Source organism: Mauremys reevesii, linkage group 2 (assembly GCF_016161935.1).
Source record: "Mauremys reevesii isolate NIE-2019 linkage group 2, ASM1616193v1, whole genome shotgun sequence".
NCBI classification, from domain to species: domain Eukaryota; kingdom Metazoa; phylum Chordata; order Testudines; family Geoemydidae; genus Mauremys; species Mauremys reevesii.
The window spans coordinates 195941603-195968956 of record NC_052624.1 but is presented as its reverse complement, the minus strand read 5'-3'; the positions used below and the strand labels follow the sequence as shown (position 1 = coordinate 195968956).

Here is a 27354-nt window from a genome sequence, read left to right as displayed (position 1 = left end):
CTTATTTTGCTTTGAGTAAAGGACTTTGTCGAGACTGGCAGGAACTGCAACACCTCCGAGATTACTGTTTGTTCCAGTTGAATTGTCATTGTCACTTTGCAATCTGTGACCTGCCTATGCTTCCTTGCTAAAGCTCTCCTATAATTACCAAAGCTATTGTGTTCGGAACCTTGTGAATACTGTCATAAAGGACACTGCTCTACTTGTCCAGCTGGCAAGTGAAGTTTGGCCCTTACAGGAGCATGTACTGCAGGTGACGATTATCAGATGTGCTGTAAGGGCGAGATGACATTTTAAAGGCTTAAATATGCAAATGACATTTTTCCCCACAGAAGGGATAATCTCATGAACTGTTGCAGAGTGTTTTATCTCCATCTCTCTATCCAAAAGAACCCTCCACTATATTGCATTCTGTTTCAACTAGTGTAAAAGGAGCAAGTAGGAGTTACAACTGGAATGACCTGTGGTGAATCTGGGAGTTGAATCTTATCTTTACAGACTGCATTTTCTTTTCCTTTAAATAGGTAGAGAATGATTGGCTCTCATATGTCGAAGCACAACTGCTTATTCACTTGGGACATTTATATGGGCTGGCTCTCTCACACAGTTCTGCCCAGCTTCACACATCTAGCATCCCTGTGCAGTTCTTCTGGCATTTTTAGCCACCCAACAAGCACCATAACCACCACCACAGGTGACTGAGGCCTCTTGTTCAGATGGACTTATCTCCATGCTCTTTTCGCCTCTGTTTGATAGACATGGTCAAAAAAAATTCATCCTCTTGCCCCCCCCCAAACAACAACAAATGTTCAGATTATTTTCAAAAGTCAATTGTGAAAAACTCACCTCATTTCCAACCAGCCCAACCACTGGATCCCATCCAGCTGAGTAGCTGGGAGAGAGAAGAGGCAGCAAGAGGAGCTAGAAAATGAGGTGGAGATGAAAGAGAACTCACTACTAGTCACCCTCTCCAACCCAAATCTTGCCACTAAGATGCTGCAAGCATCTCTCAACCATCCCCATTCAGATACCCCAGGAAATCCCCAGAAAACAGAGCACAAAGCATTCTCCAAACCTGAACGCCTCACTATCTAAATTCCCCAAACCTGAACACCTCACTATCTAAATTCCCCAGTATAACCAGCCCCCCAAAATCAGTTAAGAACCTCTCACACTCATATGCCACCTTACATTATGTCACATGCTAGGACACCTGAAACATGAAGGCCAAAGGTATGACTTCTTTACAACACTTGGCTAGATAAAGTCATTCACTACCTTCTGTTGCTATGGCACCAAGAAAACATCCAAGCAAAGGAACAGTGCTCGTCATGTCAGTGTCCACAATATCAGAGGTAATTGCAGATCTACTATTTACAGGCATTTTACTGGGGAATGTTTTAATTTTTAAAATATTCAAATATAGTCACGGTATTTATTAAACCTTGTTAAGTAGATTATTAAAACCTTAAGTTAGGGTTTTATAATGTTGCCCATGATGGGAACTGAGGTCCTTTTGCATAAAATCAATAGTAAAAACAAAGTCTGTAGTGGACCCCGTGGTCATCTTTTGAATCTATAATTTGTTGTAGAGGTATTACATCATTATTGCACGTCAGTTAAAGTGCTGGTTTGAAAGACTTGAATGTGTAGATTTGTGTGTAGAACAACAAACAAATGAATGGCAATTTGACAAGACCCACATTTGCTAACATGTCTACTAATTTTGGGTACCTCTGTTTGTGGGTGTCCAGCTTGAGATGTGCAAGACCTGATTTTAAGAAATGGTGAACCCCTACAGCTATAACTGAAGTCATTGTGTGCACTCAGCACTTCTTAAAATCAGGCCCTAGGTGTCAGTATTAGCAGTGAAACTTAATGGGCACTTTTATCTCTATTATAATGAAGCATTCTTCTTGTACCAATGTCAGCACACAGGGCATAAACTAGTCCTGTCCATCCCTCTCTATCATTACCTGCTGCTTCCATCTCTCTCTGTGGTGTTGAGATTGACTGTTCTGCCCTCCCTGCTATGGGTTCTTCTAAAGGTTTCCTCACAGCAGTTGGTTTCCACTTGACAGCTTCAGGTGGGAGTCTGTATACTGACATACAGAGTACATGCCCCAAATATGCTCAACACTTCCATGTAATTTTAGTACTGCTGATCGGTAATATTTCAGATCTCTTCTAATTCTCATCGATTCTAATTCTAATGAAGATCTCTTCTCATATCTCTTGTTCTTCTAATGATGGTTCTTAGTGTGAATTAGGGTGACCAGATGTCCCAATTTTATAGGGACAATCCCGATATTTGTTGCTTTTGCTTATATAGGCACCTATTACCCCCCACATCCTGTCCCGATTTTTCACATTTGCTATCTGGTCACCCTAGTGTGAATATCTGTTCTACACAGGATCTCTTGGGCTTGAATCTAGCCTGGCCTTCCCTAAGCATCCATTGCCTCTTTCATCCTGTGTGTTACCGCACTGCAGAAGATTTTTCCCTACAACAAAGAGCACTGACTCCTCTCCAGTTGTTACAGTCAGTAAGATCACCCTTCGGGGGTATTTTAATCAATTATTCCATGGTTCTATTGGTCAGGAGGGGTCTCACTTTCCCAGACTTTATTGAATAGCTATGCCATTTTCATTAGGGTGCTAGCATCAGGTACTTAGCATTTCTGCTCTAATTTCATCATCTCCCAGTCCTTTGCTATTTTTCAACTTCTTGAAGGGGGCCTGTACTTCTGACATCTCTATTGGACTGATGATATCAAGTGGATCAGGTTAGCATAGTTCATTAAATTCTGGTGCTGAAGCAGAGCCAGGTCATAAGAACAGCCATACTAAAGGTCCATCAAGCCCAGTATCCTGTCCTCTGACAGTGGCCAATGGAAGGTGCCCCAAAGGGAATGAACAGGCAGGTTATCATCAAGTGATCCATGCCCTGTCACCCAGGTCTGTTGAGTACTTATTTGAAATGCTCTGCCTATCTATTATTCTGGTTTACATCACTTGTAAGCATTTTTCCATCTTTACTTTTTACTGTCCCATTTCCTTTTTTGAAATTTTCACACAGGGTTTACGTCACTTGGTAAATTACTCTGGTTTCCCCATCATAGCAGCAGTGTCAGCTTCTAGGTATTCAACATGTCTTCACTTATCTTTCCTTGTGTTGCTTTTCACTGCTGGCTGCTTTCTTGTACTCCTTCCTCCCTCCCCCCTCCATTTCATTGATCTTAACATTCACAAGTTTTCCTTTCAGTACTTTCATTTCCTCTTGGCTTATCCAATTTGTGCTCTGTCTACACTGATAACCAATTGCAACTGCTACAGCTCAAATCACATGGTCTCATAGAACAGCCCATTTTTCTTCAGGTCCAATGTTTCACCTCCCGCTACCTTTGGCAGTGCCTCCAAAGTGTTCCTTAGTTCAAGTTGGTATTTCTACAATACTGTTTTGTTTTCAGTTTGGTGCGTTGATTTGCTTCCACTCTGTTTAAAGGTGATCTTTCTCAGTTTTAATTACAATTTAGCAATCCAAAGATTGTGGTCACTGATGACATCTGGTGCTCGATATGCCCTTATCTCTCGGACAGATGATCTGTATTTTGAGCTCATGCAGATATGATTGATACATATTGGTTTCTCTTTCTTCTTCTTCTTTTTAGTTTTTGCCCTCTAGTGAATTCCATGCTTATGTATGTCTTTACGAGGGAACAGGGCACTTGCAAGAGCTAGGTCAGACACTAAACACAATTCAATGAGAGTCTCTCACCATCGTGGTTAATGATTCCTAACCTATGCTTCCCTGTTATCACATTTCACTTTAGCATTAAAGTCACCCATCACAAGGAGTAAATCATGTTTTTGGATATATAGGCATAAATAATTAAAATTGGTCCACAGTGGCAGTGAAAGCTTCCCCACACTATCCTTGCACCATGGGAAACTGTAACTATGAGGTATAGAGATGAGAGAGACACTTTGGCCTCTGTGATGGGATTGTGAACAGGGGTGTCAAGGAATGTCAATTGTGTTGTGTGGTGTTGGCTGGAAAACAGGAATTCTGTTTTGCAAAAATATTTTGAGATTTCAGAATTTGTTTTAGTTTTTCATTTGAAGAAAATAGAGATCTTTACAACTTGTTCATGAAAAAAGCATTGAGAAAGATACCCCAATATAACTAGTAACCCAATGAGTAGGGCACTTTTTACCTGCAATGTGGAAGGCCCACATTCAAATCCCTAGCTCTGCTTCATTTAGGCTCTTTCTTGGTAGAAGTTCTTTCCTGGAACCCTAGAACTTTCACAAATATGCTTCTGTGAAAAGATTCAGTTTTGACAAATAGGCCTTATCTGATCCAAAAAACAGGTTGTTGAAAAATTCTCAGCCAACTGTAGTGCTATGTATGTATTCTTGTTAGCCTTATTTTTCTAGGACATCCAGTTCCTAATGCAATGGAGGCCATGTCTACACTTAAAATACTATAGCAGCATTGCTGCAGCTTTGCCTCTGTAGCGCTTCAGCACAGACACTTACTACAGTGACAGGAGGGGTTCCCCCATCGGTGTTGGTACTCCATCTCCCTGAGAGATGGTACCTACGTTGACAAAAATTCTTCCATTAACTTAGTGCTGTCTACATTGGGAGTTAAACTTACGTAACTACATCTCTCATGAGTGTGGATTTTTCACACCCCTAAAAGACATAGCTAAACCTATGTAACTTTTCAATGTATTCCAGCCTAAGCAGTAAAGCTAATAGATGGTCCAGATTTTTTATCACTACTGAGTTGGAATAGATTTGAACTATTAGAACAGTTGATCTAAAGGTGAAAATCCATGTGTCACATTTATAATTCCCTCGGATATCCATTCCCCCTTCCTCTCCTGCACTACAACCCTTTCAAACCAATATGCTTTAGAATGTAATATCTACTTCAGTGTAGATAGAATGTGAAATGTCCCCAGTGTATAGGTATTGAAGTGTGGAATGTCAAATGAACAAGCAGAAAGAGGAAGTGTGAATGAGCACACATATCCTAGAAGGAACGACACAGTATAGTTATATTTGCATTGACTTTGAGTGTGTATTATTAACTAAAGCTCACTGTATGGTAATGAGCTGTTGATTTTTGTCTTCTGAAAAAGCTCATATCCAGCAGGGAGGATTCAGACATCTGGCATATGTATGTGTGGTGAAGGTTCATCACCTAAAGGAATAAAGAGGAGAAACAACCTATGATGTACAAACAAACCATCGGGGAGCAGATGCTGTACATCATCTTTTAAAAAGTGATTGACCTTCCCTCATTAGAAGCGGCAGTAAGAGTCAGTATGCTAACTCCGAGCCCATGCTACAACTTAGAAACATCTAACAGTTATAGAACCACAGTAAAGACTCCACAGTAAAAAATGCAAGATGTGTATTCCATTCAAAATCTGAATTCTCCACTCTATTTACACCTATTTAAGTCTACTGGACTTAAACCAGCACAAAACTGGTGAATCAGGCTCTTATTAAAGGGACATTACTATCAGGGAAGTGACTATGTATAACTAGCACTAATGTGTTTTTAATGCCCCCTCCACCACATAGTTAGAAAGAATTTCAGCATGAGCAGCATGCTAAGGTATCTTTTTAATATATACACAAATATCTTTCTATTAATGACACTTAAATCTTCCAGAACTTTTACTCAACTCTTTTTTATCATGCGTGTTTTGAAAGTGGCTTGGTATTCCACTCAATTCAGTGAAGTGCTTACACACGTGTTTGACCTTCCCAAGATGAAAACAGGCCTAGATGGGATAGGTTGTGCTGCTGGGGGTCTTCTGAAACCTACAGGCAAGCATAGCCCACTAACTTAGTTTTGTTTGGAAAGGGCAGCATCATACTCTCATGTCTGTCATGATGTCTGAGTGGGGATGCAAGTGTAAAACAGCATATATAAAATATGTAGACACCTGAAACACATAGCATTTAGCATAGAGTATAATCTCTGCCTGCATGTAGTGCGTGCATTGGGTAGAGCCGAACAGGAAACTGTTCTCCAATCCCATGAAATTTTCAGATTTCAAAAGTATTCCTGTTCCACATTGGGATAAACCTGATACCTTCCAAAGATTTTATGTAAAAACCAAAAAACTAACAAAAAAAAAAAAAAAAATTTAAATACACAGAACTGAACCCCAGAATGGCCAGTCACCAGATGGGGGAACATGGAAGACATAAGTTCTAGTCTCTGCTCTACCTGATTCAGATCAGGGTTTGGAAGCCAGATCTCCTGCATTCCAGGTGAGAGCCTGGGCTCTGTTTATGACCAGAAATTCTATTTTACACCCAAGAAACCTTTCCCAGTGAAACTTTCATTAAAAACTGGTATGTTCCCAATGAAAAGTTTTGGTTTAAGTGAACTAGCATTTTCTAAGAAAAGCATTTTCACTGAAAAATTCCTAACCAGCTTTACTATGGGGCATGAAAGGAAGAGCTACAATTAACATTGGTAGAATTGGAAACAATAAATCCCAGGAACTTTGGCATTTACAATTCCAACTCCACTGTTATAAAACATTTAGCTTTTTACAGAGATTAAGTTCTCAACTGTAACTATGCACTGACTTTTTTGTTGGTGGTGATATTGTGGTCCCCCCCGTGAGAGATATAGGAAATCCTTTGAACAGAGTGAAACCTCTTGCAATTCATGCATTTTGAACCAACCTCTTTTCCACCTCAAAAAGAGCATATTATCAGCTTGTACTGTATTTAAAGTTGTGCCGAGTAAAAAACACATTTTAAGCAGAAGATTTTAATGACAATATTTAGTTAAAGAAAGATCTAGTCATTGAGATTAAGTGGGAGACTGTGATTCAGCTTTACTTGCTAGACTCATGTCTAGTTCTCACTGTATTATATAAAACAGAAGAGAATGAGTGTATTAAAAAGCCATTAAGGCTGTCAGGGCAATGATTACGGAAATACATTTCAGAAATGGATTCTGTTGGCTTTTGATATCTGTCTCTCTTTAAAAAAAAGTGGAGACTACATTACACACATGTACTTTAGAGTTCAGCTGGTGAGAGATGGCTAGTGTTATTTCTGAAAATATGTAGTTTAGAGATTCCATGGCCTAAACTGAGGTCTGCAAGAAAATTGCTTGTGCAATTCACCTCTTAATGGTCCTTCCCACAATACACTAGTGCAACTATTGATAGAAAAATATATGGGAATGGTGGAAGACCATTTTTGAGATTGTTTCAGTCAATACCTAACTGACATGAGTCCTTTGCATGTAGTAAGGACAAAAGATGTTGGATGTTCTGATGACTAAAATTGACTAACATTACTTATAGCACAAGCTTTTTTTTTTTTTTTTTTTTTTTAAGAGTGCTAGTGAAATATGACTACCATGAAAAGTCCTCTGCTACAGAACAGCATGGACAGCAGCAATGCAAACTTCACTATATGGTGAAAGGCCTCCACACCCCCATTGCTGTACCTTACTCCTGACCTCAAGGAAGCACCTCTCAGACTGGAAAAGTAGATCATTCAATACAGCCTCTGATCTGAAATGAGTTTTCCAATTAGTGCCCTTTGCAATATACTTTCCCACTAGGAACTACACTTAGAGCATCAGTCCATTTTAAACAGACAACAAAATCAAACGGCAATGCTTGAACACTGAAACAATGAACACAATCCAAACCTTGTAGCTTATTACCAGTTTCCTAAATCACCTAGTCCCCCTCACATGTCATAAGACTTGTTTTTCCACAGGAACCCTGCCTTATTCAGTGCATGGTTTGGACATTGCTCACTTTAGCAGCTATTTAATAGCCTGTTTTATCCACATTGTTCCATGTACCTCCCATGTCTTAATTACTGCACATTATTCAAACCCTGCTTTGAAGACAAAATTATTAATTTCCCAATAGGCTTTTTGTAGTGCTTATCACTATAGACTCTGAATACTTTACAAACAATTTATTTTCACACCACCCTGGGGAGGGGAGTGGGGTAGTATTATCCTGAATTTGGGGAACTGAAGCACAAAGAGATTAAGGTCAAAAGTATCCACTCTTTATGGGTTCCCAATTTGAGACATCTAAAACATGATTGTTTAGAGTACTTAGCGTTATATGGTACTTTATATATTCAACTACAGTGCCAATTAACTTCAGTTGCAGTTGTGGGTGCTCAGCACTTCTGCAAATGAGACCCCAGCGTCCCTGTTGGTTCATTGGCAGGATTGGAATCTTAATATAAATCCCACAAACATCTACTACTTCATCTAAGGCAGTAACTGATAGCAATAGTAGGTTGTCATCCACTGCATGGACCACCACAGAGAGGGGGATAAAATAGTTTGCCTTTGGGTTTCATAGATATTATCTGGCAGCAAAGTAATTGCAAGACTCAGAAGTCATGGATTCCATTCAAGGTAATGTGTTCTTCATGCACTGAGACTCTTCTGTCCATTTCCCTCCCAAGCTTGAACCCTGCCTCCCCATTCCTCCAACCTGTCCCCCACACTCACATTTCTCCCTGCCACTACACTCCCAGTTCTCCTCTTGCAACCTGGCTCCCCATTAGATCTGTGTCACCTGCCTCATCTTCCTCCTTCACTTGTTCTCATTCCCTGTCTCCTCCCAGCTTCCTGTGTAGTTTCAGCCTCCTTACTGGCACCCACCCCTCCCCCCATTTAACATCCCCAGCTCCAAGTCTGGTCTTCTTACCCAGACAGTCCTAGTCTCCCCTCCTCTGCTCCTAGTAACAATCTTCTGGTTGCAAAACTCTAGCAAGTGTCTACACATTTCATGCATGCTGAGATTTTTTAAACTTGGCCTAATTTGGATGGATTTTCTTGGGCACTGCAAGAGGCACACCCCAGACACAAAGTCCCTGCTCCGAAGTATAGGGGTGCTGGACTTTTCAGCTAAGAGGTAACTTGAATTTTTTTAAACATGGAAAAAATAGAGTATTTCCCCCAGCCTCTTTGAGAAACTTAAACCTTTTGTCTTAAAATTAACTAACTAAATAAAAACAACAAAGAAAAACTCAGCCTGAGGCAGACACCCAGCATGGAAAATCTCAGCCCAAACAGCTAAAGTTTGGCAAAAAAGTTATAAGCAACTGAAAACAGGGTCTTGTAATGGAAAGTGCATTGGGCAACCTTAATAGGGGGCAATGTCAGTTCAGTTAATAATTCATCTTTTCTCAAAAAACATTGAGACATATCCTTTCAGTGGACTAGATTATCCCCATAGCTTCCTTCCACATGTGGACCTCAACCTTTCTCCATGAAACTAATATCAGCTGCTTCTCTGGCACTGTTTTCCCAACCCAAGACCTCTGGAGAACCTGGAGTTGCTTAAGGGTAGGGTTCACAGGTAGTTGCAGGTGGAAGAGGCAATGATAGTTCCAATGTGACTGCACTATCAAGAAGCCAGAAGAGGAAGGCTTGTAAACTCAGAATCAATACAGAAGCACAGGTCCTTTGCATGTTTGGCCTCTGGAGAATTGCATCAATCTAGAGGGAAAGAAAAGACGGGGAGAAGTGCTGGAGGAGGATAGCTGTGGGATTTGATTATGAACATAAGAATGGCCATACTGGGTCAGACCAAAGGTCCATCCAGCCCAATATCCTGTCTGCTGACAGTGGACAATGCCATGTGCCCCAGAGGTAGTGAACCTAACAGGTAATGATCAAGTGATCTCTCTCCTGCCATCCATCTCCACCCTCTGACAAACAGAGGCTAGGGACACCATTCCTTACCATCCTGGCTAATAAACATTACTGGACTTATGAAATCCCTCAATTCTTATGTGGAAAGGTGTCATCATGCTTCAGTAGGTCACAACTGAGAATCTAAGATTCAGGACAAACAAATCCCACACTGGTGGTTATTCTATCATTAGATTATACCACAACAGTAACAAAAGTAAACTTGTGTCTCACCACACTGGTTAACAAGAAATCAAAAATGCAGTCTGCTTAGGAATTCCAGTCATTGTCTCACCACCAAGACACTAGAATTTATGTTGAATGGTAACTGAAAACCAATTTAGTCAAACAAAGGGTTCTTGTGATCTCAAGAGATCAGCCACATAGCTGGGTCAAGATATAACTCAGATTTTACTCAATAATCACACTGCTCCAATACTTTAGTAACTGAAATATAAGATTTATTAATAAAGAAAAGAAGATAAATTAAAATTGTTAATAGATCATATACATATAAAATGGCAACTTTCTTATATCAGGTTTATAGAAGTGATGTAGCTTGTAAAGTCTCTGGTAACTTCCAAAAGATTGAAAGGTCCTCAGCACATAGTCAATATGCTCCTTTTAGTTGTAAAGCCAGAGTCCAGAGAATCAGAGGAGGAAAGAGGTTATTCCAGGATTTTTTGCCATGTGCCTGGCAATTTTCTGTTTTAAACAAAGCTCAGTCTGTTGAAAGTTACTGGCACAAGATGGAGTCCAGGTCACCATGAGCACATCACAGATCCCTACGTGACTTGATGGCTCACAGAGGATAGCCATTGGCACCTTGGAGGCTGAGGCATCTGCAGGAAGAGGTGTCTTGGAGGAATGAGTTTCTTCTATGGCCCATTGTGAGAGCTAAGCGTCTTTGATGAGCCATCAATACAAAGCTGTCTAGCCTAGATGCAACACTGGTGGATGTTGCCCAAGAATACTGCACATACATTAGATACCAGTGTGTAGCCAATATTGATAACTTCAGATACAAAAATGATAAATGCATATAAACATGATAATCATATTTAGCAAATCATAACTTTTCCATTGACACCTTACATGATATACTTTGTACAACATTTGTTGCAATTGTTTATATCAATGATATTGCCACTGTTAAATAAATAGTTATACTTCAATCATACAGCTTCACAAAAGGCAAATCTGGTTTTCCCTCTCCCCAGCCATTGAATAATCTCATGAACACTGCAAGTTCTCCCCCACCCCCGCCATAGCAGGAGGTAATCTGGCCCAGTGTGGTTTCAAATTGTATACATTTGTCTACTTACAGTACGTATTTATATAGTTTTTGGTCTGTTGATGAGACTAGAAAATTGCTGGTAGGAACACTGACTAAAAGAATTAAATATATAGTTTAAACCTCACATTACATGAGAAACAAAAATAAATCAGATTTCAATTCAAAGTCCAAATTAACTTATTTTCTCACTCAAACCCTGAAATGCATACACACTCAGGTCTTCGAGCAAATTGCAATTAACTAATCACTTACTTACTCCTTCATTGTTGCAAATTTATGTTATAAAATATAGGTCCAAAATAGCTCTTTAAATTGTTTTCCCCCTAATTCTAAAGCTTTGCAAATTTATGGGAGGGTTTTTTTGACAGAAGACAGATATTATATAATCATATTAAAAAACAGAGACATGAGTACATTTATTACATTGAAATCTTTGAGCTTCATCCAGAACTCACAGAAGTCTATTGGAGTCTTTCCATTGACTTCCTTTTTTTTTTTTAAGAAGGTTTTTCACGTCTTTTTCTTCCCATTCTCTGTAGGAAGGAAATGTCTTTTCACTGGGTCATAATTTTGCATACTGTATTCAAATAACAGCCCCATCATAATGGGCCATTAACAGCATACAGTAATAAAAGAGTACAATCCAACATTCTATTTTTCTGCAAGTGTTATAATAGTTACCACAATCTGTATATAGCCTTTGGTCTCAAGGGACATAGGTTATATTTGCCATGGTGGCTAATCAACATTGTATCTGTTTCACCATTGATGGTCAGCAAAAAAACTTTGTAGTATAGTTGTGGGAAATTTCTGAGCATTTGAATACAAGTTCTGTTTTTAAACCAAACAGAGAAATTAAGAGTTGTCACGCTTCTTACAAAAAGCTGTTTAATAAAAACAGTAATCTTAACTTGTACCAAAATATAGTTTCTTACTAGCTGGTGGTGGATATAGCTGTCAACATCAATGCCTGTGGTCCTCTAATAATTTTCCAGCTAAAGTAGTATAAATAGAACTAGTGATCTCAGGCACAGACATTAGTTTCTCAGAAATACAGGGTTCATCTCCTCTGATATCCCTATAAAGATACTTAAGTACAACTCCTGTTGTCATAGAGAGCAGATTTCAGATTATTGCTAGATGCTTTCCAGGCAGCTCTAAATTATGCCAGGGACTCTTTAACTCTGAGGTTAATTGTATACAATCTGTAAAATGACGACTCAGGGCAAACTCATTTCCTTCTGACAGAGGATGGTCAGAAAAAGATGTGAAGGGCCTTACACTGTTTGGTTAGACCTGGAGATCTAGATCAAGTGGAACCTTCAGCTGCTGCAGAATGTAGCTTCTTACTTATTTAGAACACATGCCTTGCGCTCCTTGGATATGCTGGGTAGCAGGGGCGGCTCTAGGATTTGCGCCGCCCCAAGCAGGGCGGCACGCCACGGGAGGCGCTCTGGCGGTCGCTGGTCCCGCGGCTCCAGTGGACCTCCTGCAGACATGCCTGCGGATGCTTCACCGGAGCCGCGGGACCAGCAGACGCTCCGCAGGCATGCCTGTGGGAGGTCCACCAGAGCCGCCTGCCGCCCTCCCGCGGGACACCTACCCATCAGTTATAAATAATGGATTTCTGAATCATCACTCTTTCTTTACCTGTTTTGAAAACGTGTGGCCCTATCCAAGACAGGAGGGGGGGGGGAGACAAAAACAAGCAAACCCTTTTTCCTCGACAATTTAACTCTATCTGCCTGGGGCTACTCCTGCAGCTGCTGAGTAACAGCCAGCAGCTACCTTGTCTTAGGTCTTCCTTCTTATTACTGTCCCTACATGCTGCTTCCCCTTGGAGTGGAACAAAGCAGGAACTAGAAACTAGAATTGGAATACAGCTAGCAAGAAAGTGAAGAAAGCATCTGGGGAGAGAAGGGGTGGCACCGATTAGACCCCGTGGAATGGGGAACTGATCCATTGCTAAAATCCCTCAACCACAAGACCTGTGGAGAAGGGAGAACAGTATCTGTTACTGGAAACCTTCAGCTGCTCCTCTAGAATATTTTCTGTCAGTCCTGACCATGGATTAAAAATAAACAAACATAAATTAAGTTGTTGCGGTGTTTAGATGTTGCTTGTGATTATTAGAAGTGGCAGCACTGGCTGTTCAGAGTCTGAAAGGACATGAAACAGGAAGGAGGGGGGGAGGAGTTGAGGGGGCAGAGTGAGAGTTACAGAGGGGGCAGCAGCAGCTTGGTAAAGAGGTTTCCACTGCTCCCGCGGTTCAAAGCCTCTCCGTGGAGAGCAGATTGTCAGCTACAATTGTTGTAGAGCCGCCCCTGTTCTGAATCATCACTCTTTCTTTACCCGTTTTGAAAATGTGTGGCCCTATCCAAGACAGGAGGGGGGGGGGGGGAGACAAAAACAAGCAAACCCTTTTTCCTCGACAATTTAACTCTATCTGCCTGGGGCTACTCTTGCAGCTGCTGAGTAACAGCCAGCAGCTATCTTGTCTTAGGTCTTCCTTCTTATTACTGTCCCTACATGCTGCTTCCCCTTGGAGTGGAACAAAGCAGGAACTAGAAACTAGAACTGGAATACAGCTAGCAAGAAAGTGAAGAAAGCATCTGGGGAGAGAAGGGGTGGCACCGATTAGATCCCGTGGAATGGGGAACTGATCCATTGCTAAAATCCCTCAACCACAAGACCTGTGGAGAAGGGAGAACAGAATCTGTTACTGGAAACCTTCAGCTGCTCCTCTAGAATATTTTCTGTCAGTCCTGACCATGGATTAAAAATAAACAAACATAAATTAAGTTGTTGCGGTGTTTAGATGTTGCTTGTGATTATTAGAACTGGGAGCACTGGCTGTTTAGAGTCTGAAAGGACATGAAACAGGAAGGATGGGGGAGGAGTTGAGGGGGCAGAGTAAGAGTTACAGAGGGTGCAGCAGCAGCTTGGTAAAGATGTTTCCACTTTAAAAATAAAGTCCTGTTGAAGTTTGTTAGTACCTTGCCTGGTTGATACAACAGTTGGTAAGACAGAAAGTTCACATGTCCTAATATTTATGATGTTTACAAACATTTGGAGGCTGGATGGGGCTTCCCAGAATCTGCAAGGAACAGACCTCAAAACTCTTCTATATAACCCTAGAACAATAAGCGACAGGGTAATTTTTCACTTTTCTCTCTGACATGTCTTGATGGATGCCACTCAAAAGCCTATCACTGTTTGGATTGGATTCAGTCTGCATTTCATTTTTGCATTTGAATCTAGGTCTGTCACAACTGATAAAGAGTGATAAATGTGACATTACTGCATCTAAAGATCATTAAATGTCAGCTCATGCACTGGCAGCAAAATGGCTGGCAGAAAGTCAATGATGCAAGAACTGTAAGGAGTGTGAAGAGCGGAGATGGATCTAGGGCAGCAGGGAGTCATGCAAGCTGTGAGCAATCAATCAATCATTTTACACTGAGGAAGAATAAAGGGACTTAAAGGCAGTACAGTGTGTATAGGTACAGAGAAAAACATCTTATTTGTGAAGTGCTTTGATTCACATCTGTACGCATCCTGTAACCATGATCAGAAATAGGTCAGTAAAAGCCTGTATTGTGCTCTAGCCAATTTCTTTTGATAATTCTTCTAATGTTTGATGTTCTTACATGTAGTTCAAAAATGAATCACCTTTCTGTCACAAAAGTATAGATACTTAAACAGTTTCTAGTGAAAAGTGCACCTCTTAGGTTTTAAATTTATGGAGTATGATAAAGACAGAAATAAATCTGACTAGAATGCTATTTGAATTCTTCTGTGGCCTTTAAAAGCATTTTCATATATTCATCTCTCCACTTGGCTTCCTATTTTCCAATTTATATAGCATGACTCCTAAGAGTTGCTAAATATAAACTGGGTTTCAAAGTGTATAGAAGTGAAAATAGAACTTTAAAAATTCTTATAATCACCACCCAAAATTCTGAACAGAATAGCCTGAAGAGTATCATGTACCTGATATAAATTTACTACTTTTTAAAAATAATCAGAAAAAATGAAAAGGCCTGCTTTGTGACTCCCTGCAGGTATCCTTTAGCTAAACTTTATGTACTTGTTTAACTCAATTGCATATCCACTATGTAAAAACGTAGAGTGATTCTGCTCTTACTCATTTGAGAATGAATCAAGAGTAATGTCATTGGAGACAATGGAATGCACCAGTTCAAAACCAATATGAATTCTGAACAGGCCTAAAGTCATTATTAAAAGCACTGGTGATGGCCCCACAGTTGGTGAATTTTTCACAAAGATTGCAGGACATCATCCTAAAATTTTTACTTGAACACTTGCTCTTTGAGCAAAAGAATACGTTTTCTGAGAATTTACAAGTGAATCCATTAGGTAGTTTACTGGAATTAAAAAATTAATCTTCCAAGAAATTTGGCACTCTGTATCAGCTCTTTTTCGGTTGAAAAAAGTCTTAACGGGAAGAGACAGGGACATCACTTCAAAGTTTCTATATAGTTTAAGCTCATTAAAATCTTGTGCAAAGGCTACATTTGAAGTCTATTTATTTTGGGATTAATGGTAATTTTTCTGCCATCTATCAGAGGGGTAGCCGTGTTAGTCTGGTTCAGCAGTCATCCGATGTCTGCGGTATTCACCCACGAAAGCTCACAAAACATCTGTTAGTTTCTGCCATCATTCATCCTGAGTGAATGTTTACCGTTCAACAAAATCTATGGTATACAATCTTTACGAGAAATCAGGAAGATTTGCACTCTTTCAAAACAGCTGCCATCTCCCACTGCCTTTTGTTTGTTTGTTTTTAAAATGAGACTGAGACCAAAGATTGACCTTAGAAAAGATAGCTACTGCCTTGACTGACTTGCTTTTTAGGTTTCTCATCTCTTTCCCCTGACAGCATAGGTGGCTTACCATCTTCCTTAAGAACAGGTTTGATTCACTGCCATTGGGAACATATCAAGATATCAAATATCAAGGAAGCATAGAGGCAAGGTTGCTGGGGTGTGTCCTTGGTGACTATGGTGGAGTAGGGTTTGTTTGCTAAGATAATGAATAATGCATATTTGAGAGTGTTTGAGGGTGATGTAAATAAGTATATGGATTTTGATTGCACAAGTTTTGCATTATTGTTCTTTAGCAACATGAACTGGCTTTCATGGAGTGTTTCGCCTCCCCTTTTTATGATTGAATATAAAAAAGGGGGAGCAGGAGGATAAAAGTGATGAACTCCACAGAGGCTTTGCACATGTGCTATTTTGAGCTGTCTTCACACTTGACACACTAATTCAGAACAGAATGTCAGTTCTTTCACTGAAAGCAAAGAAGTGCCCTGTTGTTATGGAGCCCCTTTTACCTTATCACCTTGCTAAGTGCCCAAGACTGTACATTTTCTCTGTTATGTTTAGACTTTGTCACACAACCTGTATCACCATACAAACACTTTGAAACTGCCAGATGTAAAAGCAAAGGTTTCATAGCCTCTGTTTCCCCATTGGAAAAATGAGGGTAAAGTGATTTTCCATGTTGAGAACAATACAATGACAGAGCAGGGACCAAAAATCCAGGTTTTCTGACTTCCAGTTGCACATCCTAGCCACTCATTTATGCTGCTCTTCAATTCCCCCAACAAACTAGCCTGCCAGAACATTAGAAATATGGATTGGACATGCAAAGTTCTCTCCCCCTTTGACTTCTCATAGTTGATTCAACAAACCACAACTTAAGTGATGTTATTTCTGTTAAGGCTTTTCCTGTACAATGCTCATAGTCAAACCAAATCACTAGATATCTTCTAGATTTTAGTGTATAATTTTAACATTGTTAGAGAAAATATTACAAGCAATGTGAATTAAACAGAAATAAACAAAGTCAATGAAGAAATCAAACTTAGGGGAAGGATAAGTATAAATTTCAAATAAAAGTGTTAGGAAGATGTAGGCATTCAGAGTTCATCAGTACCATGATTGCACCATCATAATGAAAATACTATCCCAGCCCCTCAGTCACTGTGGCTGTTATCTGGGTTTGAATTGCATCTGAGTTACTCTTATTGAAGAAATTGCTTGAATAGAGCACAGATGGCTGTTTTATTCCCTTTTTTCATCTCATCTAGACAATATGTTATCTTTGGTTTATTTCCTTGATTAGCAGAATTCACACTTGAAAGAATTCTTAGAAGACGTTCATCCAATAAATGGAATTATTTGATCTTTACTAGCATCCTATATTATAAGCAAAATCAGTTCAATGTCGTTTATTTTAAATCCATATATTTTCATAAGAATGTTCTCAGGTGACTAAACACAGACCTCTGGAAGTGTCAGTCTTATTATTAAGAGTGCCGTGGAAACTGAGTTGCTAGGCCTTTATATCTCCTCTGAAGTTGAATTCAACAGTTGTCTGATTTTTTGTTTACAGATATTTCCATTCACTCTTCATCTATTGTTACATCACACCATTCTGATGATCTGATGATTGGTGGTTGTCTCAAATGGAGACCAGGCCTTTCACTACAGTGAGCCTATAAATACAAGGCTCAATAGAGGGATTAACAGTTCAAGGAGGTCTGGCCCTCTGTGCAGGACAGAGCACTAAGCAGTATAAAGGTTCTGACCCTCAGAGCAGGGAAGAGCAATAACAAACACAGGCCATCCAGCCTAACATGGGGAGGCTGCCACCCCTGGGATGGGTCTGGTGGCAGAGGGACCTGGGGCAACCCTACTCCACTGGGTCCCAGTCTAGGGAAGTGGTGGAGGGCTCTGCCACTGGGTCAGCGGGGATCCCACCGAAACATGCTGACCTACCCTCAGGCAACACAACTGGACTAATGTCTGGTGTCCCTGGGTTACTTCCTAGTAGCCCTCCTGGGTGTACCTTGATGTCCTGGAGTTCCTCCGTTTCCCCGGGGTACACAGCCAATGGCACTCTCTGTAGCTTCTCCAGTACTGGTCAGTCAGCAGTCCCAGTATCTTGTCTGGGTCCTCAGTGCTGTAGGGCTCTGGCTCGGGTGCAGGGCTCAGAAGCGGGAGAGAGATGTCTGCTTCCTTCTCTGGCTATCACACAGCCGAGCTGCAGGTCCTGCCTTTTAAACTTCCTGCCCTACCCCTCTGCTTCTGGTGGGAGAACGTGGCTTGCCTGGCTCAACCCACTAGAGGTGGGAGAGTGGTTTCTCCCCATCTCTCTTGTTGGGAGACCATGCCCCCTCACTGCAGTGGTACTCTTCTCCTGAAGTCTCTTTTAAACAAAAAGTGCCATAATACTCGAGGGCATTGATTTTGTTTCATCCAAAAGGTGGAATTTTCAATGGTACAATGTCATTTTCCCCTAAATCTCCATGGAAATTTTGACTGAATAGAGAATTTTCACTTGCAAATTTTGTAATATTCTATGTACTCTTAAATATGTCACCCTACAGATGACTGCACTTTTGTATGAAGCAATCCCTACAGTAAAGTTGTGAATACCGTGGGATGAAAAGTGATGTGACTTTTTTTTAATTAGTATTATATAGCAATGTTGGTCCTGACTCCCAAATTAGACAATTTATATTGCTTGAAAGGGATTAGCTAAATTTAACTCCCATATTTCCCTCTCCAACCTTCAGGCAGGGCAATTGATAGTATAAATAAAAAATAAACTAAATATCAAATGGCAAAATGGATTTATTTACTTCCAGTCTGAAAGACAATAAACCCAGTGGATTCTTTGCAATATGTGAAGAGCAATTAAATAATTACACACAAAAATCTGTTAAAACAATGTTATTTAGATTATATAAACAAGCATTTAAAAGGTAAGTCTAGCTTTAGGATTGTCTTAGCAACTTTAAATCTGCCCCCTCTAATTACCATTCTGTGCACTGAATGAGGAAGGGATCTCATTGAAAAAACATGGTTTCTGATCATGTAATTAAAGATTGTATCATAATACATGCACACAAGGAGGATAAATTAAGGTTGTGGGGGCAACCATGAATCTGGCATTTCCTTAACTTTTGAATGCTTGACTTAGCAACATAAATATATATATATTAAAAATATTTTTTGTATAATACTAATAAACAAGTCACAGCATATTTCATCCCTCAGTATTTCCAAGAACTTCAAACTTTACTGCAGGGATTGCTTCATTCTTTGGTTATTATTACTAAATGACAATTTAAAGGTTAAACCAAGTTTTATTATGTACAACTGTAACAATGCCCTTATCACGAATCACCAAGAAGCTTTGAACGCTGAACCTCAGCACTCACTGCAACTACTGAAGCTACAGGACTAAATAGATTAGTAAGCAGCAGGAGAAAACTGCCATAGGGAAGATTGACCACAGACCTAGAGAAGAGAAGAATTGCTGGATCTGGAGAGGTAGGGGGAGCAAGGCCTTCCTCTTTCTGCCCTCCTGTGAGTTGGATGGGATCCTATCGCAGGTGGTGTCACAAAAGAGGGAGAGATGGGCGATTGGTACCACATGCTGGCTCTGTGAAGTAGATGGGATGGGGTGGCCTTGCTTGGCTCTCTCCCCAACTTGGGAGTAGGAAGAGTTCCCATGCCCTCACACAGTGATGGAGTGTCAGAGCCATGCCCATGCTGTGTTGGAATGGGGAAAGAAGCCCAGCCTGCTCTTAGCCCTACCACAGTTACAACTGTCCCGGCTGTTCCCAGCTGCTGAAGTGGTGATAGAGGAGACCTGCCTCTTTAAAATGTTCACTTTCAGTTATTATTTTGGCATGCTGCCAACATTTTCCTGAGCATCGCAAGTGAAGTAAGGAAAATATTGATCTTCAACACAGTTTATAACTCAGACCTGAATGGAATTTCATGGGACATATGAAAAGCACTTCTCTACTTCCAAGGTTGTCCTCCCAGCTGAATTTCAAAGGCCTGCTGTAGACAATGGAGGAGTTAGAGCTTCTCAGAAAAGTAGTCATCACAAGAGTCTTATATAATGGGAAAGCATTAGGCAACATAACCCTTTCAGGAGTACTTGTGGCACCTTAGAGACTAAGGTGCCACAGTCTCCTTTTTTTTTTTATTATAGAGACAGACTAAACTAACCTGTCATAACCCTTTCAGCTTCCCTTACAACAGTATCGCGTATTTAAAAAAATTCATAGAATCTCAGGAGTGTAGGGTGGGAAGGGGCCTCAACAGGGCTTCTAGTCCTTACTCCCTACACTGAGGCAGGACCAAATACATCTAGACCATTCAAAGCAGGTGTTTGTCCAACCTATTCTTAAAAACCTTCAGTGATGGAGATTTCACAATCTCTCATGATAATCTATTTTAGAACTTAACTATTTTATAGTTTGAAAGATTTTCCTAATATCTAATCTAGATATCCCATGGTGCAGATTATTTTCAGTGGAGATAGAGAACAATTGATTACCATGCTAATCAACATATTTGAAGACTTACAAGGTCCCCTGTCATTCTTCTTTTCTCAAGACTAAACATGCCTAGTTTTTGTTGTTTTTTAAGCCTTTCCTCATAGGTTTGGTTTTCTTAACCTTTTATCATTTTTATTGCTCTCCTCTGGACTCTCTCCGATTTGTCCACTTCTTTCCTCAAGTGTGGTGCCCAGAATTGCACATAATACTCCAGCTGAGTCCTCACCAGTGCTGAGCAAAGCAGAATAGCTACTTCCTGTGTCTGACATACAACAATCCTGTTGATACGCCCCAGAATTATATTATCCCTTTTCACTATTGCATCACACTATTGACTCACATTTAACTTGGAATCCACTGTAAACCCCAGATCCTTTCCAGCACTATTACCATCTAGCCAATTATCCCTCATTTTGTAATTCTGCATTTGATATTTTCCTTCCTAATTGTAGTACTCCACACTTGTCTTTATTGAATTTAATCTTGTTGATTTCAGGCCAATTCTTTTATTTGTCAAGACAGCTTTTAATTCTAATCTTGTCCTACAAAATGTTTGTAACCCCTCCCAGTTTGGTGTCATCTGCAAATTTGATAAGTGCAATCTCTACTCCATTATCCAAGTAATTAATGACAATGATTTATCAGGATTTTTCATCCCAAAGGATCATTGAAACTGCGGAGGGAATTTGAAGCAGATACAATGGACTATATTGACCCAGAATCACAAGTTCCTCCCGTGCTCCCTCTTTTTCTAGTAGAGGAAGAAGGAATAGCATTGCAGGTCTTGACAGGGCATACTTGGATTGCACCTGATCAGCTAATCTTCTTTGCCCACTTATGTTCCACCTCACCTTGCTCACAATGAGCAGAGAGTAGGGGTTGCCTGTTGCACCAGACCTACACCTTAGATCCAGGTATGCTAAGCCTTACATAACTGCACACAAATTGACCAGGATAAAAGGGCTAAAGCAGTGAAATGCAGTCTTTAGTAACCACAAGTGGTGGGGGCCTCACACTTTCATGTCTCTTTTGAAAGCACAGTGCATCTTAACATCCTGATGACATGGAGGTTCATTACTGACTTAAAAAGGGAAGAATTCTACACAGTGAATTGCTCACCCCCTCTAATGGAACAACATGAGATTTCAATGGGGGGGTTCTATTTATATAGAATGGCCAGGCCTATTCTACTTCATCACCCATTTTTACATTTAATCAAAGCACAAATATTTATTAGAGTTGGTCAGGAATTTTGTAGGGTGACCAGATGTCCCAATTTTATAGGGACAGTCCCGATTTTTGGGTCTTTTTCTTATATAGGATCCTATTACCCCTCACCCCCGTCCCGATTTTTCACATTTGCTGTCTGGTCACCCTAGGAATTTTTTGACCAATAATTTATTTGCTGAAAAGTAATGATCCATTGAAATCAAAACTGTTCACAATACAGGGTCAGTTTCAGTGAGTCTATCTGCTCAAAACATTTTGAAAAAAAGTTTAGATGTCTGCCAAAAATGTTCTGCTTTGACATTTTCAGAACAAAACAAACAAACAGATTTTTGTTTTGAAATTTTTGTAACTTTAGCCTTAAGAAAAAGGGACAAAAAACAAACATTTAAAACTTATTCAAACAAAACACTGATTGAGCTAAATTGGTTTTTTGTTTTCCAGATTTTCAGTTTGTAAAAGTTTGAGATTGACATTTTATTCTGATTTAGTTTGGGGAAAAAAAATTGTCTCAATTTTTGTTCAGATGTGAAAGCCCTTACCCACCCATGTATAATATTTATAGCAGTTGCCATTAAAAAAAAAAGACTGGTTCTGCTAAGAGAGATACTACATAAACTAAGCATCATAGGTTGCTCCCTGTTTTCTTCATGGCTTTTACTATTTTGCCAATAGTCTGTCGTATTATTTCATGCCCATAGATTTAAATTCCATGCATGGTCAAAGTATTATTCCAGACTCTGCTTCTGAAACCCCTTCAATAATGAATATTTTGGTTGCCAGGCACCCCATTCACCGCAATCCCTTCTTTATGATCTCTCCTCTCACCTCCGCTGAGTGAAAACTGACCCAAAAATTAAATTGTTTTCATTTTGGGCATTTACAGGTGTTCCCCCCTTTGTTTTTGTTTGTTTTAAAATAATATCTAAAACAAACATTTCAAAATGAAAAGTTGAAACATTTCCTTCCATAATGGCCAAAGACAATCTTTTAGTTTTGGCTGGAGAAAAAACGTATTTGCTGAATGTGTACCCCAAAAATAACCTTTTCAGGAAAATCCACTATTCATGGGGTGGGGGGAGAAGAGATCATCCATCTCTAAGTTGTATAGAGCATTAAATTTTCTTCCATGGCTAGAGATCTAATCAGGAGTTTTCAATATCACTTCTCCGCTGCATAAGCAAAATTTTCTGGTCCAAGAGTTCCCTCCAACCAAAGATTGAATAAACTTGTCTCATAGCCATCGAAAGGGGAAGTGTATTTAGCAGCCCCATTCTAAAAACACAAAGTTAGATAGTGTTGTCCAAAGAATGGAAGAGCAGGTTTATTGCCTCATTATCAGTTGTTGCATTGATTGTGTTATTTACTGAATGCCCCCACTTCACTGAAACATGCAAAGTCCAGGGTTGCACACAGGACAATTGTATAGAACAGAAGACCAAAACTATTTTCTATTGAGAGTAGGAAATCAGAACAAAGGGAAGTGCTTTTTCATTCCTTTCTTCATATTTTGGATCAGAGATGTTCAGCCTGTAGCCCAGCGGATACTTGAGCATTTACACCATTGGCCTCAGGATAACTATTATAAAGAACATTTGTTTTTTATTTTTAAATGAAAATATTTTCCCTAATCTATACCATGGGACTTTTAATTCAAACAATCAAATCAGCCCCTGTCTGCTGGGAGAACGGCCTCTCTCCTCAACTGCCTCACACTGTTTTCTTTGGAGCCTCAAACATCTCAGATGAGAGCCCAGGAGTGTTCTGAGCAACTGCTGTCCTTCCTCTACTGCAACTGTCCAATAGCTTCCCTGCTGACTGTTTGCTACAGGACAGGGGAGAAAGTAGGTCTGGATAGTACATTGCCTGCTTCCCTGCTGGGCTATGCAAGTACCAGGGAGAACAGGACAACAGCAAGAGCCTAAGGGATTGCCTCACACAGGAAAACTTTCCCCAGACAGTCACCCAAGAGAGTGTCAGAGAGGAGAAGCTGAGAACTGGCAACCACTTATAGCTTCCCAATTCCCTGGTCCCATCCTGGTGCAGGTTAGAGTAACTAGGAGACTCCTCTAACTCACCAGCTGGCAAATGGTTCCCTGCGGACTGTACCAGCTAGTGATTGCCAGAGACCAGCACTTGCCAGCCTCTTCTCCTCCCCACTCCCAATATGCCCCTGCACTTCAGGAGCTGCTCACAACTGGCTCTACACTCACTGGGGACTCCATGGGGACTTGAAAGTGGTTTCCAAGCCCTGCACACTGCCCAAACAATGCAACAGGGTTTGACCAGGAGAAAAAGTCTGCCCCGAAATATTAATTGTGGCCCCTTGACCTTTTTCAAAGAATAGGTATCATATTCAATATATTTGGCTCACAGACTGAAAAGATTGGACATCACTCTTTTAGAGTTTTCTTTCTTTCTTTAAATCCAGATCAAAGGCACTTCTATTCAGTACACTCTTACAAGCAGATGACTTTGTTTCGAACTGATGGGGCTTCAACTTGACTTCCTCCTCTGATCACAAGAGCAGCAATATTTAGGATAATCTCCTGACAACGTAACTACATCTAAAGAGTAAAGTAGAACAAATGCACTTAAAAATTCCTATTGTAAGACAAAGTATTGTATCCTTTGCCATATTCTTGAAACAACCAACCAGAGGAAAAAACATTGCAATTGTTCTTATATTCTTTATTTTATTGCCATGACTTCCTACACTTTTATTGTTCTTTTATAAAGCCAGATTTGTTCTTTCACTTTTGCATTTAGAACATGAAAATACCTGCTTGAATATACAATAAAAGCACAGGAATTTAACATGAAAAGTGTATTAAGAAAATGTCCCATGGATACATTAATTGGCATACTAACCCCAAGCATTCAAAAATAATTAATTAGATCCCCAAATTCTTGAGTGGCTTAAAATCATTTTTATTAGCTAATTTAGGCTAATAAATAGATTAGATTGGGTGATGCGGAAGGCCACTGAAGATAGGCCAAGAGGGATCGCATGGGGACCCTCTGGTCATATTGAAAACTGTGACTTTGCGGATGATATTGCCCTGATTTCAAGCTCTCAGACGGACCTCCAAGAGAAGACTGATAGAGTAGGTAGAGTAGCAAGGTCCGTAGGACTTAATATCCATGCCGGTAAGAGCAAAATAATGAAAGTAAAAACAGCCAGCTCGACGAAGACAGTGTTATGTGACGTTGAATTGGAGGAGGTGAACAACTTCAAATATCTTGGAAGTTACATATCGGCTGATGGCAATATTCAGAAGGAGATATCTACCAGAGTCGGTCTTGCAGCAAATGCATTTTATAGACTTCAGAATATTTGGAGGTCAACCATCTTGCAAATGAAAACCAAGGTAGAGATCTACAGGTCGAACGTCCGCTATGTGTTGCTCTATGCAGCGGAAACATGGAGGACCAACAAGAAGATAGAAAGTAGGCTTCGGGGCTTTGAAGGAAGGTGTCTTAGGCGAATTCTTAGCATACATTGGCCGCAGTGTATTACCAATCTTGAAGTGAGCCGATTAACAGGCATCAACAATATAGTGGATGAAGCCAAACAACGAAGATGGAGGTGGCTGGGGCATGTGTTGAGAATGGATGCTGACAGACACCCTCGTATTGCCCTATGATGGACACCACAAGGAAGAAGGAGGACAGGTAGACCATTGGGGACGTGGCGAAGGACCATTGAAGAGGAAATGAAAGGTATGGGAATGAAGTGGGATGAAATCTGCTGTCTCGCTCAAGAACAAAATGAATGGAGGAGAGTGGTTGGCGCCTTATGCTCCACAGGGAGTGAATAAGAAGAAGAAGAAGAATTTAGGCTTTATGTTTCACATTTCCAAATTTCTCTCTCCAAGTATAAGAACTCGAAACTTACTTAAGCAAAAAAGAAAACTGAGGAGCTGGGGCTTTAAGAAACATACCAAATATCATGAGATTCACAGTAAAATTATAAAAGTTGGCAACACCACACACACATCCTTTCTGCTCTCTCTCATTAAAGCCAAAATTCTCTTCTCAGACTATAGACTTTGTGGGTGAAATCTTGGCTACACTGAAGTCAATGGCAAAACTCCCATTGTTTTTTAAGTATGAAGTAAGTTATGCTTATAACGAGATGACAACATCTTCCATACACATCATATCTCCATTTTCTTTTATTTAAATATTTTTGATTAAGAAAAGATACAAAGTAACAAAATCCCAGCCACAATTTCAATAAGAGATTTAAACATTTCTGATAAAAAACATGCAACATATCACAAGAGAACACTCTGAAAACTATTATAGTTGCTACAGACTGTAGCATTTCGAGAGACCTTCAGAAACAGGTCCCCTAGTAAGAAACTGTGCAATTAAGAGCAAACCCTGCACCCAGTAAAGTCAGTGGCAAAAAACCTTCAATGAACTCGGTGGAAATAGGATTTGGCCCTCAAAAAGCAGCCCTTTTACATTTAATGCATGTATATGAAAATATGTCCCAGGGTATCTGTTATAGGAGATCGGATAAACATGTTCTTACTTTTAATCCCTCCATTTATATGTCAGGAATTGGAATAGCAGAAAGAGGCAACAGGAAAATTAAATGACACACACACTGGTTCTGGGTAATTTAGCATATTTTAAATGAAAATTTTACTACTATGGGGCATTAAAAATATTGAATTCCACAACTGTGAAAAGCTAGTTTCAAAAGTTGCTATAACTCTCAGTAGCATAACAATCTTATTTCTCACTGATTAGACAATCTGTGTGTGTGCACAAGTGTTTATTTTAGATTAAAAAAATAAATCTTTTTCAGGTCCTTTCTCCCAGAAAAGGATTGTCTTTTCATGGAAACAATTCTTTATGATTAGCTTGAAGTAGGGGTGACATACCAGGGTACAATACAGACCAATGAGTAGCTTTGTCACCCCTGCCGTGTATTCTAGGGTCCCCTTTACAATGCGTTGCTGCTGTAATCTCCAACCTCGTTTGCCCAGAAATAGCTTCCAGCATATGTGTCAATCCCAACTATGTCTGTTTGTGCTCCATCAGCCAGCCAGACCTCAGCTCTTACCAGGCTTAAACCACAGGCCCAACACACTCCCAGTACCAGATTTCCACCCCAGAAATGTATGTCCTGTACTGCCCAGCTTTCCTGGACAGTGAAAATATATCAAGTCTGTTATTCCTTTAAGGGAATAATATGCACACAACTTATTACCCCAAGTAAAATTACCCAGACACTTCAACTTGAACACATTGGATTAGATAAAACAAAACAGTATTATTAACTACAAAGAGATATATTTAAGTGGCTTCTCTCCCCTCTCCCCTCTTTGAGTAGCATTTCCAGCTGGGAGCAAGATGACAAGTAGGAACTGGTTTGGCCACTCCACAGATTTATTTATTTATATTTTTAGTCATGATTTCAGCTTATGTTTATAAACTTAACATATAATGCCGCTACATGCATTTTGCTATGATAATATTGATCAGCAAATTATGAGTTTTTAAATGATACCTCACCAGACATGTACAAAAATTACTACTATGGGGTGTAGGATGTGAATACAGAGATATTCTGTCACTACAGGAACAGCTGCTTCTATCTTCTGGCTTCTAAAGCAGTGGTTCTCAAAGCCGGTCTGCCGTTTGTTCAGGGAACCCCCCTAGCTGGCCGGGCTGGTTTGTTTAGCTACTGCGTCC

The 27354-nt window shown here is 40.0% G+C and overlaps 3 long non-coding RNA genes across 5 annotated transcripts in view; 2 read left to right on the top strand and 1 right to left on the bottom strand.

Annotated features, from left to right (window-relative positions):
- The window catches only part of LOC120398406, a 50476-nt gene that overhangs the window by 16251 nt on the left and 6871 nt on the right, over positions 1-27354 (top strand). The window lies entirely within an intron of this gene.
- LOC120398408 lies at positions 540-5420 on the top strand. Its single transcript, XR_005594361.1, has 3 exons — positions 540-694; positions 1209-1355; positions 5154-5420. It is a non-coding gene; the product is annotated as an uncharacterized LOC120398408 (long non-coding RNA).
- LOC120398407 overlaps positions 5084-27354 on the bottom strand; it is a 47278-nt gene continuing 25007 nt past the window's right edge. For all 3 annotated transcript variants that reach the window (XR_005594358.1, XR_005594359.1, XR_005594360.1), the window contains exons 3-4: positions 7502-7568; positions 5084-5215 (exon numbers count right to left, since the gene is read on the bottom strand). This is a non-coding gene — a long non-coding RNA (uncharacterized LOC120398407). The remainder of the gene's footprint in view (positions 5216-7501; positions 7569-27354) is intronic.